This window comes from Apus apus, chromosome 1, assembly GCF_020740795.1.
Source record: "Apus apus isolate bApuApu2 chromosome 1, bApuApu2.pri.cur, whole genome shotgun sequence".
Lineage (NCBI taxonomy): Eukaryota > Metazoa > Chordata > Aves > Apodiformes > Apodidae > Apus > Apus apus.
In genome coordinates, this window is record NC_067282.1 from 172941996 (window position 1) to 172959285 (window position 17290).

Here is a 17290-nt window from a genome sequence, read left to right on the forward strand (position 1 = left end):
TGCTCTTTCTGAGACATTGTAGGACTATATATATTAGTGGTAAAGAGATAGCATCAGGAGATATTTTTGTGAGAGTTGGCACTGAAACAAAGTCTTTCAATGGCATCTTTCCACCAAAGCAGTTATAGAGTTATGCCACTGACATCTGTCTTTATTTTGTTAACCCCCTGAGGTGGACAATAAAAAGTAGCTGATGTCCGTGAAATGTGAATTCCTTTGGAGTTGAGCAAAATAAAAGACAAAAAAAGGGAATTCTGCTGCTCGATTTGCTTTGAAAGATGCTTTAAAAAAATCTATCTATACCACACTGAAAGAGCATAAACCAAGAAACAGGCATAAAATGTTTTTAGAGTATTGGCTGCCCCTATTAAAGAAAGTCCTAATCAGGCAATCATCATGTCATATAAAACCCATTAAGGAGACTTAGTTGTATCCACATTGCTGGTTGCATAAGTTATGTGTGTCCTTTCAACAGTCCTCTCTGTCATTCTTAAAAAGTAACTGATCTACATGTTGGGGCTTTTAATGTATTGTTTTAATACTTGTTTTGCTACTGGACATGAATTAAATGTGTGCCTCTGTAAATTCTGCCTCTAAGTGATTGCTGAGTGTATTTCCTTTCATATCTCATTCTATGACTGCAAAAAAAGTAAGGCCAAAATTTCAAAGCTTACATAATACTAGAAGTTTAAAATGAACTTATGCTATTTTGAGGCCTGATTAATATTTTCTATTGTGCCAGTATAACCCCAGCGACAGGCTGTGGGCCAGTCAAGATCCATTTTTTACATAAATTTATTCTTTCAGGTGTTATACACCTGCAAATTACTACCCCTGTGTTTAAAGATAGGCCTAACTTCATTAGATTACATAACTTTTTACACAGCAGGGTAATTTTCTTTTTGACTTACATATTTTAATTACTTTTTAAAAGAAGATGAAAAAGAAAAAGCAAAAAAGAATAGATAAAATTCTAGAATATGCCTACATATGTATTATAAAAGATTCCTGTACATCAGTAATAATGAGCTAACAAGATACTGAAAATGTGCTGTTGTAAATAGTGCAAATAATACATAGCTAACACTTGGAGCAAGAAGTAAGAGTGCATCTCTCTTGGGCAAGCATCCTTAGCATTAGGATAGAAAAAGGTTTTTTGTTGTTTGGTGTTTTTTTTTTCTCTCTCCCATGATTCTTTGGAATGTTTTGGTCTTTTCTACATTGCAATCCAGATTCAACAGGAAAAATGGAGAGGAAGTAGTTTAACTCAGTCTCAGGCTACATAACTTTCTGAGGTTCAGAAACTTTACACCTGTGAGAGGTGTAAACAGAAGGAGGTCTTAGTATTTCTTCATGGTCAACTTCCCTGATTGTGCATAAAAAGAGGGATCCTTCATTATGTGGTTGTGCACAGAGGTGATTTCAGTACTCTTAATCTCAGGGGATGAAGGTACCTGTTCTGTGTAGGTAAATGAGTTAGAAAGTTGTTCAGACAAATATCATGGTTGAGAGTTCCCAAGGACACTTGCTGCACCATCAGTGGAAAGGCAAATTCTTCCTCCTTAAGGTTTCTGAATTTTCTCCTGGAGGCGCTTGACCCACTCACTATATGAGAAAGCTGGGATACTTAAGGGAGTAGATCTTAATCATCCTGGCAGATGTTACAAATATGACAGCTATGATAGTCTCAATAAAATTACTGTACTAAACTGAAGAGTAGTTGGTTTGCGGAAACCTTAAGCATCAATGAGCCTGCTCTACTAGGATTATATTCTTCACTCAAGGTAATGTGAAAACCTAGCTGCTGAATTAGTCTGTAGAATATCATGAACATTGAGAGCATATTGAATGCACAATTAATCTTCAGTCCTTTTAGTTGTTATCCATTGTGTTGTAAGTACTGAAGAGCTTTTCTTTTTGCCTTTATGTCTTTAATTGAAATAATGGTTTACTTTGCATCTCTCATCTGAGATAGTCACAGTTTCCCAAAGTGGGTGAAACCTAAGAAAGAGAAGTGTATTTGGATTGCTATTGCTTTGCATACTTCCAGCCTAGACAGCTGCAGAGTGGTGGCAGCCAGCCAGTGTTCCTGAACAGATGGAGATGAGGCCAAAAGGAGAAGGATTTAAATCTCAGATATTAGCTGCTCTAATATAGAATGAACAAGCTATATAACAAGCTTATGTACTATGACAAGAATTACAAGAGCTAGTTGGGAACAAAGTGTTTGAAGCTTCTTGTGCAACTTTTCAAATAGAAATTCTCATAAGTACTTAAAAATATTAGCTTTTGAGATATATTTAGTTCTAAAAATTGTATACACTAGATACAACATAAACAATATTTGCCCTCAAATACATCATGTACTGAGTCATTGAAGACAGACCATGACTTCACAGGCACATTGCAGTTTATGCGAAGATAATCCTTTGTATCCTGCTTTGTCAGGATCTGTGAGCTCAGGTATATTGTTTTTAGTACCCCAATTAGTCCACTCTTCATTATGCTGTCATGTGTCTTTTGTAGTTTAATTGCTCTTTGAACAAATAAAAAATATTTATGAAAGCACTGTTTCTCTCTGAAAGCGTGTTTTTTAGATACAGTCTATAAGCTGTGCCATCTCCACTGGCTGAAAAGGTTACTTTTCCTATCCTACTTATGAAGCATACTAATGCTTTACAAAACAGTTGTAGACCCTGACACAGAGGCCTGGCAATTGAAAACCAGACAATTAAACAGCTTAAAAAGGAGGAGAGGAAATGCATTACAAACAGATGTTTGTGGAGAACGCAAAGCTGCCTGCGTGCCTCCCCGTTATTCTGTGCAGGATGTACCCAGGTAGTTTAAATTAGCCATGGATACAGATGATGTTAGAACCATTCCTTTAAATCTTTTTGTTTTCCATTATGAAAGTATGCTGCAGAACCATGTTACCAGGTATGAAACAACCGCTTACATATTTTGTTTATGTTAATAACTTTTTTCATTAAATTTAAAGTAATATGTGCTGTATACTCTTCTTCTTTTTTTTTTTTTTTTTTTTTTTTTTTTTTTCCTATTAAATCCAAAAACCTTTCCTGATAAGGGCATCCTTTCTGAAAGTAACTCTTAAAATAGACTAGCTTGATGCTGTGGATAGCACTTTGACATTGAAGAAAACCAGGGAGATGCAAACAAATTCTAGCATGTCTGGAAGTGGTGCCTGTATATTTCAGAAATGGTTTGACTCATTAGTAGATTAATAGGCTGCACAGAAAGCTGGATCTTTGAAAGAAGTCAGTGAATTAAGGGCAGATTATTACTCTGTAGCTTCCATTAGCCTGCACATTAACCAGATAGATCTACAGATATTTCTGCCCCATACAAATCACTGGAACAATCGATATAGGTTTTATATAAAATCAGCATGGCCACAAAAATGAATGTAAGAACATTTTACAATTATTGCAGTTAGAATGGCCAAAGCTTTTGAATACAGGTTTGTCAGGATTTTTATTCTGAAGGGCCTTCCTATTCACAAATCTGCAGTAGCTGAACATCACGGAGTTAGGTTTCCTATTACGGTTAATTTTTTGCTCAGTAATAGTTCATAAAACCATTTAACAAACTTTATGTAAACGTGTATTTTGATATATCTGATATAAAATGTACCTGACTTTGGCTGAAGGCAAAAGAATGGGTGAAATGACCTCTCATCCGTAATTGCAACCCACTGTAACCTGTAATTTATCTTTCAAACAAGAATCAGTTGTGATGGCAGATACAGTGAGATATAGCAGTTCCCTTCCAAAGGGATTCTAGTGTGCTGTGTGTGTAGTAAGATCATAGGAAAGGTCAGCAAGGTCCCAAACACTGCACTTTATAGCATTCAGTTGCACAGATGGAGGGGTCTCTGCCAGGCACCTTTTGAACTTCAGTTACTTTATGTGAAATTTGTATGAAAAAATGCAACTTTTGCAATATAGCAGCTACATCAGAGGTAAGCATCTAGCCTACCCTTTTCTTAGTAGTTAGAAGTAGGCATCTGAAGGACACAGTTGATTTCATCAAAAAGATCTAAAATGGGTCAGAAGAACTGTGTTCTAGAACTGCTGATTTGACTCTACTGACTACAAAGACAACTCGGGGTGTTAGTACAGATATAAACATCTGCAGTTTAAAAATCCAAAGTTAAGTGAAATTACTTCCATCCTAACTTTTCCCTTGTTTGCATATTAACATCATTTTTCAGGGAAAAATTGATCAGTGGACCAAAAACAGATTTATCATACTGCCTCTAGCTGATCTTTGACAGTTCAATAGTTAATTATGTCTTTCCTGTTTGTGTCCTGTAGTACAATGACTTATCACAGGCTTCCAATTTTGGCTGATACTTCTGCACTGGATAAGCACTTTATTAGTTAAGCTGAAGAAAATAAAAACAAAAAGCCATTAAGTTATGGATGAGCACTTACATATTTCCAGGCTAGGGGACTTCCTCCTGTAGCATCCAACACTGAGTGATGGCGAGGATGGAGAAGACATGGATTGTGTTTTTCCTGATTTTCCTCTAGATGTAGTAAGAGAAATTCATCCTGATTCTGTCATCCCATCCATTTATGCCCCTAAACAGAGACACTTTAAACTCTGTTGGTGAGTTCACTACGTTTTAACTGCAGGTTACTACTTTTCTGTGCTCCATATGGACTATTGCTTGAAGAGTGTGGTTTGAATAGACTTGTGGTGCGGATGTAGTACCCAACAGAAGCAAAAAAAAATGGCACAGCTTTGTTGTACTTGTATTTTGTGTAAGGTATAAAGAATCTGCTTGAGCCCCCATAACACTCTGCAGGAGCAGGAGTTTTTCATAGACTAACACATCCCAAGCTATACAGCTAGTGAAGCCTGGCCAGCAGTGAAACTGCCGCAGACCTGCCCACAGCTGGCAGCTGATCTCTGATATTCACAGATATCTTTTTCTCTTGCACACAACATCGCTTTGCCAAGTGTATTCAGAGTTGGCACATGCAGAAATATTTGCTGCTCAGCTATTTTCTGCTTTGATAGGAAATATTGGTATCTGGTGAGTTTTTTCTCCCATGTATGCAGACTATATTCTCTGCTTCTTACAGTCTTCATCAACCACTTAGCTAACCATATCTAAAAAAACAGAGTAGAGCAAGTAATATTAATTTTAAAAAAATAACCCTAGCTAACAATTTTCTTGTACTGATACTGGTTATTTAGAATTATCAAATGAAACAAGACATTATTTTCAAAGGGAACAAAACTGGTTGTGTATATAATTACTTCAATTTCTGTTGATTTCTCAGTGAGAATTTCCAAAAGAGAGGAAGATTTAAAAATTCTAGACAACTGCTTTCTGGGAGGCCCAATGAGACTCATTTGTTGTTTCTAAACAAATGCTCATGTTTTGTTACACATATATGACTATGCAATTAATTTTTCATCTTAGAGAATTGTGGTTGTTTAGTTCTTTGTCATACATTCCCATTGATATCCTGAATGAAAGGGGTGAAGATAGAGTGGCTTACAAAAGCAAAACAAACAAACAAACACACACCCCCCAAAAATAACAAAACAAAACAAAATAACAAAAAAACCCACAAAAAAATCCAAACCACAAACAAACAACAAAACCACCACCTAAAGTTCCAATGAGGAAAAGTCTTCCCTATATTGAGGTTATATTTGGAGTAATTTATTGATGTTTATTTAAGTATTTCATTTTGACAGTGTTATGATAATGTTTTTATTGTGAATGAAGTCAGAAGTGCCTAGATTACCAAATGAGTGCTTTTCTAAATCTTTGTAATGAAAGATCAATAAGTAATTCTAAAATTAGTTGTGACAGATGTTGGCAATTATAGAGGAATTTAGTTTTCAATTCACTTGTGTGCTTCAGCTCATTTATGTCAATGAGACCGATGATTTTTTAAGGCTGTGCAAATAATTGATTTTTCAGTTTAGCTTCTGAATTAAGCAATAGAAATATGTTTTTATTCTGAGAAGTGAGTGTTTTGTTTCATTTTTTTTGCCTTTTTCTTTTTTTTTCTAATTTAGGCCCCAGACCTATGGAAAAAAAAAAAAAAATCAATTAGTTGAGATCAAAGTATCATATGGCCCTGTACAAGCAATTTTCTTGGAACACAGGTAAGGAAAAGCAAAGAAGATGAACCAGTTCCAGATAAAACTGCTAGAGAAAACCACATATTTCTTTCTGTTGGAGTGTTGGAACATCCACATATCTTGTGCAGCCTAGATTTAATTTCCAGTTAATATTAGGGGAATTAAATATTAAACCCCTCTGATCCTAACTGCCAAGCTGGAGGTGGCTTTGTCAAGAGAACAATTCTAGCAGAAATAACAGAACTCTTCTCTCTTCTCTGTATTACCCTTAGAATAGGGTAATAGCCTTGGTAGAAGGTATTAATTTAACCTATGAAACAATTCCATATTCCTGCCCTCGATCAGAAGGAGAACTGATCTGAGTTCAGACAAGCACCGTAAGAGGTGGGAAGTGGAGCACTTGAAGTCTGGGAAATTTATGGATAGGATATCCATATGTTGGAGGTACTCCATTCTGTGTAAGACATTATTACTGAGACAGAGAGAGCCAAAAACTTGATAGCATTTGACTCAGAAAATCTTTCAAGAGCCACTGGATTTAAGAGCACTAACACAAAACAGCTCACTATAATCTAAATCGAATCTCCCATTTCTACTTTGTACTCTGAAGTTAGGATACTAACCCAGGATGTAGGAGAAAGCTGAGAATTTAAACAGGGACTGCCAAATTTTGTATGGATGTCAGGACCACTATATTAAGCAGGCGTAATGATAGTTCTACATTTGTGTGTAACAAAAATTTTCAAAATTCTGGTAATGAACACATTTGGCTTGCACTCAATTTTGAAGTGACTGAAAATGCCTTTTTTGATGAATTCATACTTTGTCAGACTGTCATCAACATTATCATCATCTCTACTCATCTCTGCTCCTCATCTGACAACAGCATTCGCTTCAGTCCTGCAATGTGTTAGGAAGGAGCAGAATTAAATTATACCATTGGGATCACTTGGCACAGTGAGGGTTTTTGATACAGGATAGGTTTGATTTTGCATCATATTACTAAATTACTGCAGTTACAGGAAAGGAGAAAATAACTGTTTCTAGTTTCTCAAATGCACCAAATGTTGGAGGTACAAAATTATTATTATTATTTTACTTCAAAAATTGAAGTGCATAAATGCAGAATCAGGGGAAAAAAAAAAAAAAAGATGCTGATGCATTGCAAATTTGGAACATAACTATATGAACAAGGACAACATGGCAACATGGCAGTCACTCTCTCTAGTCCTCTGCTCATGGGGTTTATTGACTTCCCTGACCCTGTTTTTCCCCAGCTTTTTCTTTGTCATGTCTCACAGGGTATTTCATAGACTGAGGTAAGGGATGTCAGTCAGAATTACAACAGTTCCTATATCCTGCCATATTAGTACCTACTCAATACTCTCCCTTCCCTCTGTCCCACCTACACATAAACACAGAAAATTAAGAATAGGTGGTTTTGCATAACGTAATAGTTTAAAAGTTTGTAGGTGGAATTAGAGCCTGGCTTAAATAAAAATGTGTAGGAGGAAATAAGAACATTTTAAACTCTAATGCTATGTAAACTTGTTCATGTTCTATAGAAGAAACATGAATTATGTCAATTATATTTGTTTAAACTAAAGAAACCCTCAATTATACAGTTTCAAGGTTTCTAGGGAAGCCATGAAAGTACTGATAACCTAAAATTCTGTTGAGAGAAAGGGTGCATGGACAGCCCCACCAGAGGTTTGGTCTTCATACATCTCAAAAACAGGATTTTAAAGGATATCTTTGGCAATCAAGGTCAATGGTCCCTGTAATTAATGGCCTATTAGCTACTTCTAGACTAAGAAAGGATAAAACTTATTCATTCAAAGAAATCAAGATGTAAATCTGAGAGCAAAATATTTTCATTCACTGCACTATGCAGTTAAAATAACCTGCCCATTAAGAAGAGTGTTAATAAAAGCATCTCCATTATATTATGGAGTTTATACTGTTTTTTGATTGAGACTATTCACAATGGTAGTCAAATGTTGACTTAATAATAGTCTTGGGGTGACTCATGCAAAACTATTTTTGAGGCACACCATAAAAAAAATGCCAAAACTCATATAACTATTCCCTTCAAAGTTGATAATCCTTTGAGGATTATCCAGAGGCCAGTCAGATTCCCTCCCAGCACTATTTTTCCCCTTCTATTTCCTATGCAAACCAAGCATCTAATTCTGATCTGCTTCACGTCTGCATTCCCTGTTTCCTGCAGCTATTCCAATTCAGATACTAGCTTTTGTATTATTTTGATGGAGCAATGTCTGTTACTATGACCTTTAGAAGTGATTTTCGATGATGCTTCAAGATTGAATGTTGAGGTTCTTACTTCCAACACCCAAAACAGATCAAGATACCTAAATCTCAGAAGGCATATCATCCTCAGCAGCTTCTGACTCTGGAGAGTTTGTTGGAGCTGAAAGAAAATAAGTAAGTTCCTGCAATATATTTATAAAAATGGGCTACATTCAGAGTGTAGGTAGGATCAGGTGTGTTTTAAGAAAAGTGATCTCTACTTGGTTGTTTATATACTTAGCCTAAGGAAAAGCTCAGCCTCTGAACCCAAAATAGATATAAAAGCCTCTTTAGATTAAAAAAAAAAAAAAAAAAAAGAAAGAAATAAAAAAAAGAAAAAAAAGGATGTGATTGGTAAAACATACATATTAACCTTTCTCTAGACTCTCTCCTTACTGAGGATGCATTACCTATGAATAGCTAAACTTTGCCATGTTCAGTGACTTTCTATATCACCTGTAGCATTGACCTGCATCTCCAACCAGGCAACAACTGCTGACAGCTGTACTTGAAAATAGGCAAACAGCCAGGTAGCACTCCTCAGTTCTAAAGCATAAACATAGACTGACCACATCCACACAATATTCTTGACTTGAACCTGTGCCTGGGATCAAATACTTTGACCCACAGAAGTAATAATGATGGCTTTCCTTTTTCTTTTTTTCTTTTTTTCTTTTCTTTTTTTTTTTCTTTTCTTTTTTTTCAGTTAAAAAGATTGAAAAAATGAAAGAACATTGCAGACCATTGGCATCTTGTTTTCGGAGCATGTTGCTGAGGGCATCCATTTTGGTTCTGGGGTGTCATAGACAGAGTATATGGGTGTATTTGAGGTACAATACTTGCTGGAATAGTGCCACAGGTGTGGGGTGGTTGGTAGGTTAGTAGAGGATAGCAGGGCGGAGAAAGCTCTGGGTGAGGGAATGGATCTTGGTTCATGCAATCCCAAGCATTTTCTAGGAGAGTGCTAGATGGTACAGGTGAAAACCATGCCTGAGAGTATGTTAATAATTAAGTAGAACGAGTGGTTGGATTTAGGGTTTGAAATTGCTCTCTGGTCCTATGTTGTTTAGCTATGTTTAGACATAGCAGATTGACATAAGGTTTTACTGCTGAGTTCATTTTCTCCTAATCCAAAAAAATGTGCAAACATGACTAGATAAGGAGACAGAGGCAGATAACATCAGGCTGGATTAGATAACAAAGATTCAACAAAGGTGGCAGAAAATACTTGCTTTTCCCATTCACAGCTGAAGTAAACTATGATTTTGCCCTCTGCTATACATAGAAGTTTGCTGAATTTTCTTAGAATGGGAATGCTGCAGGAACACCAGAGCCAAAACAGAAAGCAGAACAGAAATCAGAGGTGCAAAGAAAGAACTCTGAACATGTTATAAACACAGAACTACAGAAATAGGTGAAGAGCAGTCTGAAATAGAACTTTCATAAATACAATAAAGATTGTAATGACACCTTCATCCTACTTACACAATAGTTCTTTAAGAAGGACTATCGATGTTAATACTGTGATACTGCATTTGATTCAGATGGGCTTTTTTTTAAATAGGAGATCAAAATAATAAGTGAGTCTGGCGGTAATCTGTAAAGCAGAAAAATTACTTTATTTTTTAAAAAAAGAACTGATACATCTTTGGCCAACCCTGGTGTCCAAATCTATTTGTCTTAAAAATTAGGTAAATAAATGACATCCTGTTTCTTAAAAAGGTCTTGAGACAATGTACTCATAACATGCAATAAAATAATAACTATCCAGATACATTCAGAATATAAACATGGAAACATGGGAATGTAATTGTTTCATATTTAGTTTATGGATTTTTACATTATAACTTTATTCTAACTGATAAGTTTGTAGATTACCAAAATGCGCTCTTATTTTTATTCTTCTTATTATGATAATTTGTATATCTTTGGTTGAAAATGGTTATAGACAATGGCAATAGAAATCACAAGTGACTTTGCAGTTGGCAGGTTTAGAAAACAAAATAACAATGCATATTTTATAATGTGATAGCTAAAGAAAAGTAAAATAATAGTAAATATAATTGGTTTGTAACAGTGTTTTTCAAATGCAGAACATCATTGTTACATATGAAAAAATCTTTTTTTTTATGTCATTCTCCTCACAACATCCCAGGCTTTTGGTTTGTGCTGTATCTATTTGTATGAATGATAAATCAGTTTTTTTAAACACAGTATGTGATAATCAAGTACATACTAATACTATTTATTTCAGTAAGACAAATTTAACACTGAGGCTGCACCCTCAACCAGGTGTATTGACTACAGCAGAAATGCAGATCTGTAAAGGACTGAACTGGCCGGTCATTCTTCATGCAGTGCTTTTACCTTTTCATTCCATTAGGATTTTTGAGAGTTAGTCTGAGAGGTACTTCACAGAATAATGGTCTGAAGTGAAGAAGTGCTGATCCAGCCTCTCATCATTGTGAAGTAAATCATCAGCCCGCTGTTTTTAGAATCGCATGGATATGGCTTTATAGTGTGACTGAGAAATATTCTAATTTTTCAAGGGGATAAGCAAATATATGAGAAATCTTTGCTGAGAAATCAAGAAACCAAGTTGGGAAAGAGTGATAACATATAACTTTAACATGTTTAATTCCTTTGAGTGTCCCAACACTGTAAGTCTATCAACTTCTGGCAAGGGCACTAGCCTGTTGGTTTTTACTACATTGACAGTCATATAAAGCTGCAAAGGTGCTGAAACAAGTACATTATTTACTAGCAAAGATGACAGTGGGAAAAGCTTGAGTGTCAGTCCTACCTCCTGCATTAATATCTAAAGACAAAGACCTGAGAAAAAATAAGGGCTTTGTGCCACTAGGATCTTTCTTTCAGATTGTAGCCCAGAGGACTGTACTCATGTACTGATGAACCTGAGAAATCCAGGTCTCTATGTGCAGGAGAAATAGTGATGTACTGCTTCTTCCAGTGGCATGTTACTAGCACAAAACTCAATAAACTTGGTTTAAGCGTAGTGTGTGTATACTGGTTTAAAAGGCTTTTACACTGTCTTGCTTAAAAAAGATCTCTGATCTGCATAGATAAGATTATGGTGACCAGCCTTAGCCACCCAGACAGTTATGGTATTAAGATCTTGATTTTTTCAGATTCTGCTTTCTACTCTTTCATGAGTTGCTGTCTTGGAGACCCTGAATCGTGATGAAATATAATTCAAATGCATTTCCTCACCTATGTACAGTTCTTCACCTCAATCAACAGAAAAAAATACAGGTCCTACATTACTATAAAAGCATATTTTTTGTTCTTATATGAAAGTAAATCCATCCTGGAACTAAAAAACTGACTGCCAAAGCTCTTTTTTGCTGTGCTTATATGATATTCTCAGATAGCAAGATAATCTGGTTTGTACTATAATCAGATTCTCTCCACATGTGGTGTTACTTGACAGTGAAACTGGGAAAACCCTTCTCTGTCCTTGCATCCTAAAAAACAGGGAACATGCTCAGATGGAGTGTACAAATATCACCGTGGGTGAAGTGTGAAGGCCAAAATGCACTGACTAGGACTGGAAGGGGTTGCTCTGAGACTTGGTGATGAAATGTCCTTTGTATTAATCCTCTTCATCAAGTAAAAGATACACTTCACACAACAGATGCCTTGACTCAAGGTGTTTGAGAGACTGTGAATCCCTTGTCAGGACAAGTGTGAATCATTTTTGGGAGGAGAGAGAAAAAACAGATTAATAAAAAGAAAAGGGACAGCACAACCACAGAAAGATGTTTATCTGAGAGGTAGAGAGATACATTCAGTCTCCTGCTCTAGGAGAAATTCCTTCTGCAGAAATTAAAACATTAGTCACATTCTGCCTTTAAAAGCAGAAATCTCAGTTTAAGAAACTCCTATGAGGAGAAATTATTGTTATGTGTAATTGTGTAAATAAGCCTAGTTTTGTTGTACCTGAATTTGCCCCAGAATTTTATTTGAATAACTGTGGTATTTCCAAGTAGATTAATATTAATATTTGCTGATATTTTCTTTAATTACATAATTGTATTTGCAACAGGCGTGGTAAACTTCCTGGCATTTTCCTGCTTATGTGGCTATGTACCCACAGCATTCTTTTGCTAGCTAATATATCAACTGAAGTGTCCCACATCACAAGTTTTTTATATATTATGCGCATATCTGAGGAAACCACTTCAGTCTCTCAGTAAACAGTAAAAGGAGTGACCCTCTAGACTTCAGAAACGTAAAGCAAAGCTTTTATTTGCTTCCTGTTGAAGATAACTACACTCTACAAATTGCTTTGACCTTTTTCCTCATGGGTAATAAATCTACCATTATCTTCTAGGACCTTCTTGTTTTGTGCTTTGAATTCAAATTTCATCTTTAAGGAAACAACGTACGGCATCAGTAACAGTTAAGCCCACATTTTATAAATTGTGAAAAGTAGAAAAGCAATAATTTATATTGTCAATTCCTGTTGCTAAGGATTGAGTCTCTATTACTATAAGCTATATTAACACAGCATTAATATATTGTAAAAGCTGTGCATGCAAAGTTTCATATTAAACATCAGTATATTTGATGACAAACTTTATCTGTAGCCTTTCTGATTTGGTAATGGAGTCTGGCAATAGTAAAAATACCATTATGCCAAATGGGTAATAAAAGCAATAAAAACCCCAAAGGGCAGGTACTTGGATAGAAAAGCCTATGAAATAATTGCTTACATAGCAATGAATTTGAACAAACAATTCCAGAACAATTTTTTTTTTTTTTTGGTCAATTTTTTCAACACATCAAAATCTCAGAAGAACATCATATAAAGAAAAGAACAGATATGTGGATGTACTTATAAGCATTGTATCAGAATGTTTCTGAAGCTGATTCTGAGCAGCTGCAGAGTTATGTAGGCACCTGAGAGTTAAAAACTGCAGATTAAATTCATCACCAGTAACTGCACAGAACTGCACACAGGAAGAAAGACAATCCTAGCTATAGACACATCCACCAGTGTAACTGTTTCCACTTGGAAAGAGGTCTTGGGAGATTTTTTGGTTAGTTTTCTGATGATCTGAGCTTGACAGTCAGTAATGGTCAGAAAACAACCACAGTAACATGAATTATTGGCACAGGAATGTAGAGCAAAGCAGGGAACATAATTATACCAATGAATACAAGTGGTATTAGCAAATTGTAAATATGTCATATATTTATGGAAATGCAAATACATAAAAACCTTCAAATCTGTAAAAAGCATATAGAAGTGTATGTGGCATGATAAGAGATAAGTAATTGTTTAGAACAAGTGAAAAATGAAATAAAGATATTTATGCTTCCAAATTCTGATTGCTCTCCCTTCCGGTATGTAAGTTCCGGAGTGCATGCTTCTTTGTCAAAAGGACAAATAATTTAGTATATCCCATGATTTCCTTTAGGTTTATATGTATTTGCTCTAAATTAAGCAACTGAATATGAGACACCTAACTTTCAGCTACTCACTTTACCTATGCTACTTAATCAATAGAGAAAAACAGACACTATGGAAGAATTTAATCTCACCTAAACATAATAATCAAAAATTGCTCCAGTTAGCTGCCCTTGAGGTGTCTATTTCTGACCATTAATTTTGAAGATGGCTTGGAGTGACTACCTCAGCAACAGTAATTTGCTCCTGGTATTTCTACCATAAATATCTGTGCCCCTGCTTATTTACTATATATACAGTACACAGGGGGAAACATGTTTTCATTGGAATGTGATGATTTGAATGGAATGTGAAGACGTGAAAGTAATAATGGTTACAGGTCATGGGTTAAGGAAATAGTTTTTCAGTTTCCTTGCAAACCATGGTGTTTTTTCCTACTTTTGAAAAAATCAAAGTGTTAAAATCTGACTGTAAAGACTTGGTTGCAAAGATTGTAATTAAAGTTCAAATCCAGTTCTAGTAAGAGTCAGTCATAGCCAAAATATTGCATTATAAATGTAGGTGGGATTTTGCTGTATGGTTGTGCCAGCGTGAGGCTGTAGTATTTCCATTTTTATTGTAACCTGAGAAATCCATTTATAGCATAGTTTGTTCATGATGTTACTAAGCCATTTTAAGTACATTAGATTTGTCCTTCAGACACTGCATAGCTTTCCTGTCAGATTTTTAAATGATTCAAGACAATTATTCTTGACTTTAACATGCTTAATGGTCTGGAACCGGTTTGTATTTGTATTTGCATATTCATAATAGATAAAGAAAAACTCTGAGGTATTCTTCTGTCAGATGTTTATCAGTCATAAATATCACCTTGGCCAATACAATATTTGGACAGAAAAGATCTGTCTCCATGCCAGTGTAACTGTTACATTTCATTTTCCACAAATAAAATTATTAACTGAAAAAGAGATTTCAACCTTACTACCATGGCACTTGACAGGAATGAATTCTAGTTTCAGGACAGTTTCTTAGTTTCCCTCTCTCAACCAAGAATATTTAATCATTTACACGAAAAGAAACCACTGCGTAGAAATAATAATGTTTAAGACAATCGTCTGGCATGTACAAATAGAAGATTAGTTCAGGAAACTCTCCAAATTTGAGATAAATATTGGACTAATTCTTAAACCTATCTGATGCCTTTCAGGCTGATCATCTATGAACTAAAGTTCGATACTTTGTTAAGAGGCCATAACATAGCTGGATACAGCCAAAGTTATGACAAAAACATGGAAAATACCCTATATGGCAATGTACAGCATGTTATTGGATACTGAATGCTCTTTGACTTCTCTACAACATAGTGCAATACATCCTTCACAAGCATGGCTGTGAAGACTTCCTTCCTTCCTTCCTTCCTTCCTTCCTTCCTTCCTTCCTTCCTTCCTTCCTTCCTTCCTTCCTTCCTTCCTTCCTTCCTTCCTTCCTTCCTTCCTTCCTTCCTTCCTTCCTTCCTTCCTTCCTTCGTATGGGCTGAACAATGCTCCGACAACCAAATAACCAACATAGACCTTTCACAACAAAGGTGCAGCTAAATCAACTACAATCAGTTAAAGTTATCCCCACATGGGTTAGAACTAGGAGGTAACCACAAATATGTGATGGTTTACAATCCTTTTATATAATTTAATAAATTAAGTTGATTTCCTGTCGGATTTTCACTCTCACAAAACTAAAAAAATCCATTACAATAAAAATCTTTAATTTCTTTGCACTGATATTGGATTAAGACACACATACACCTCTCTCCTTGAATACACCCAGTACTGGCTGAGACCCAGATCTCCTCAGACTGCCAAGCTGCTCCAGCTAATCCCTTCAACATTCAATATCAATGTGCTTAGCAGAGTGAATCCAGCTGAAATGCATGTGGATTTTTGCCACTTGAGTAAGAAGAGTTAATGCTTCACTGACATGTTTTAGCATTATTTTTCTTGATATTCACAAGTTCAATTACGTGTACATCAACTCCCTGTTTCTTGGTTTTCAGACATCTGAAAGTCACTGGATTAAACTTTCTGGATAGGAATATGTCTGTACTGATATTTTAAATGCTGGTAAAAATATTTTTGTCAGGTATTTATTATGTATCACCTGCTTCAGATCCAAACACACACAATTTTGCTGCATGACAAGGTAAATTGCCAAAAAACACTTTACACAGAGTGTGGAGAAATGGGGGGGGGGGGTTATGTGGCTATTAGGAGCTTCTGTACATACCTGGGGGCATGCAAAAAGTTTGTGGAATAGAGCAAAGTGAGAAGAATTCACGAGATTCAGTAAGAAAAATAAGGTAAGGTCAGAAGATGCTTTCATGATTTAAAGCTCTGGGGTTGGGATTTGAAGTAGATGTCAGACACAAAGATTTTCTCTGTAGTGATGCTGGCACAGAGATTATAGCTGTCCTGGGACTAAGCAGTAGAAACAAACATTGTAAATACCAGGGGGAATGTGATGAAGAAGACAATCTGTGAGATTTTCAGCAGACAGTTTAGCCCAAAAATAAAATATAGTTTTAAGGATTTCTTTTGAACTTGGAAATGTCAGTGGCATTGTTTTGTATGGGCAAAGTGAATAGTTTTGTTTTCTGTTTCTCCTAGAAGTTTGGGACTCAAGAGAAACATATTGCCTTTATTACTGTAACACAGAGGCTGTATGAGAATACAACACTGCTACAGCTGTTGATAGGAAGCTGATTGTAGAGCTAGTTTGGTGTTATCAGCATTTAACTGTGTGATTGGAATAGCAGTGCTATACAGTAAAAGTATTAAGAACTCCCAGTGTCTGGGGTCAGTAGTTCTGGATAATGCCATCATTTCAGATCTGGATAATACTGTATATACACCATGACATATAGTCCATTGTTCCAGATAAGCTCATGAAGTTTGGATGCCCCAAAACGTATTTATTTGGAATGTAGTTTTCATAACATGTTCTATGTGTTCTTTTTCATGTAAAATATCCTTTCTATGGTATAATTAATTATAAAGTATTAAATAACACTGTCCTTACCTGCAATAAAACGATGCCAGATTAACCCGAATGTTGAGAGTTTTTTGTCTTCAGGAGTGCCTGCTCATCAAATCTACCTTACCCAAAATATAGAAGTATTGTATTCCTTTTTTGTCTGTAACATAGTCTCTCCTTCATACTCTGAGTGAAGCAAAGGCAGAACACGCATCACCTAATCTTGTGAACCCCTGAGTTCACCATATCCATTTACTATTGTGGATACTTTCTGTTGCATGTTGAAATGGCAATTTTATTTGTTCTTTACCTTCTTTTATTCCGAGATAACTCCTTAAAGGTATTTTGTCAGTATTGTTAATGAAGAAAAATATGTCATGTTTATTTTTA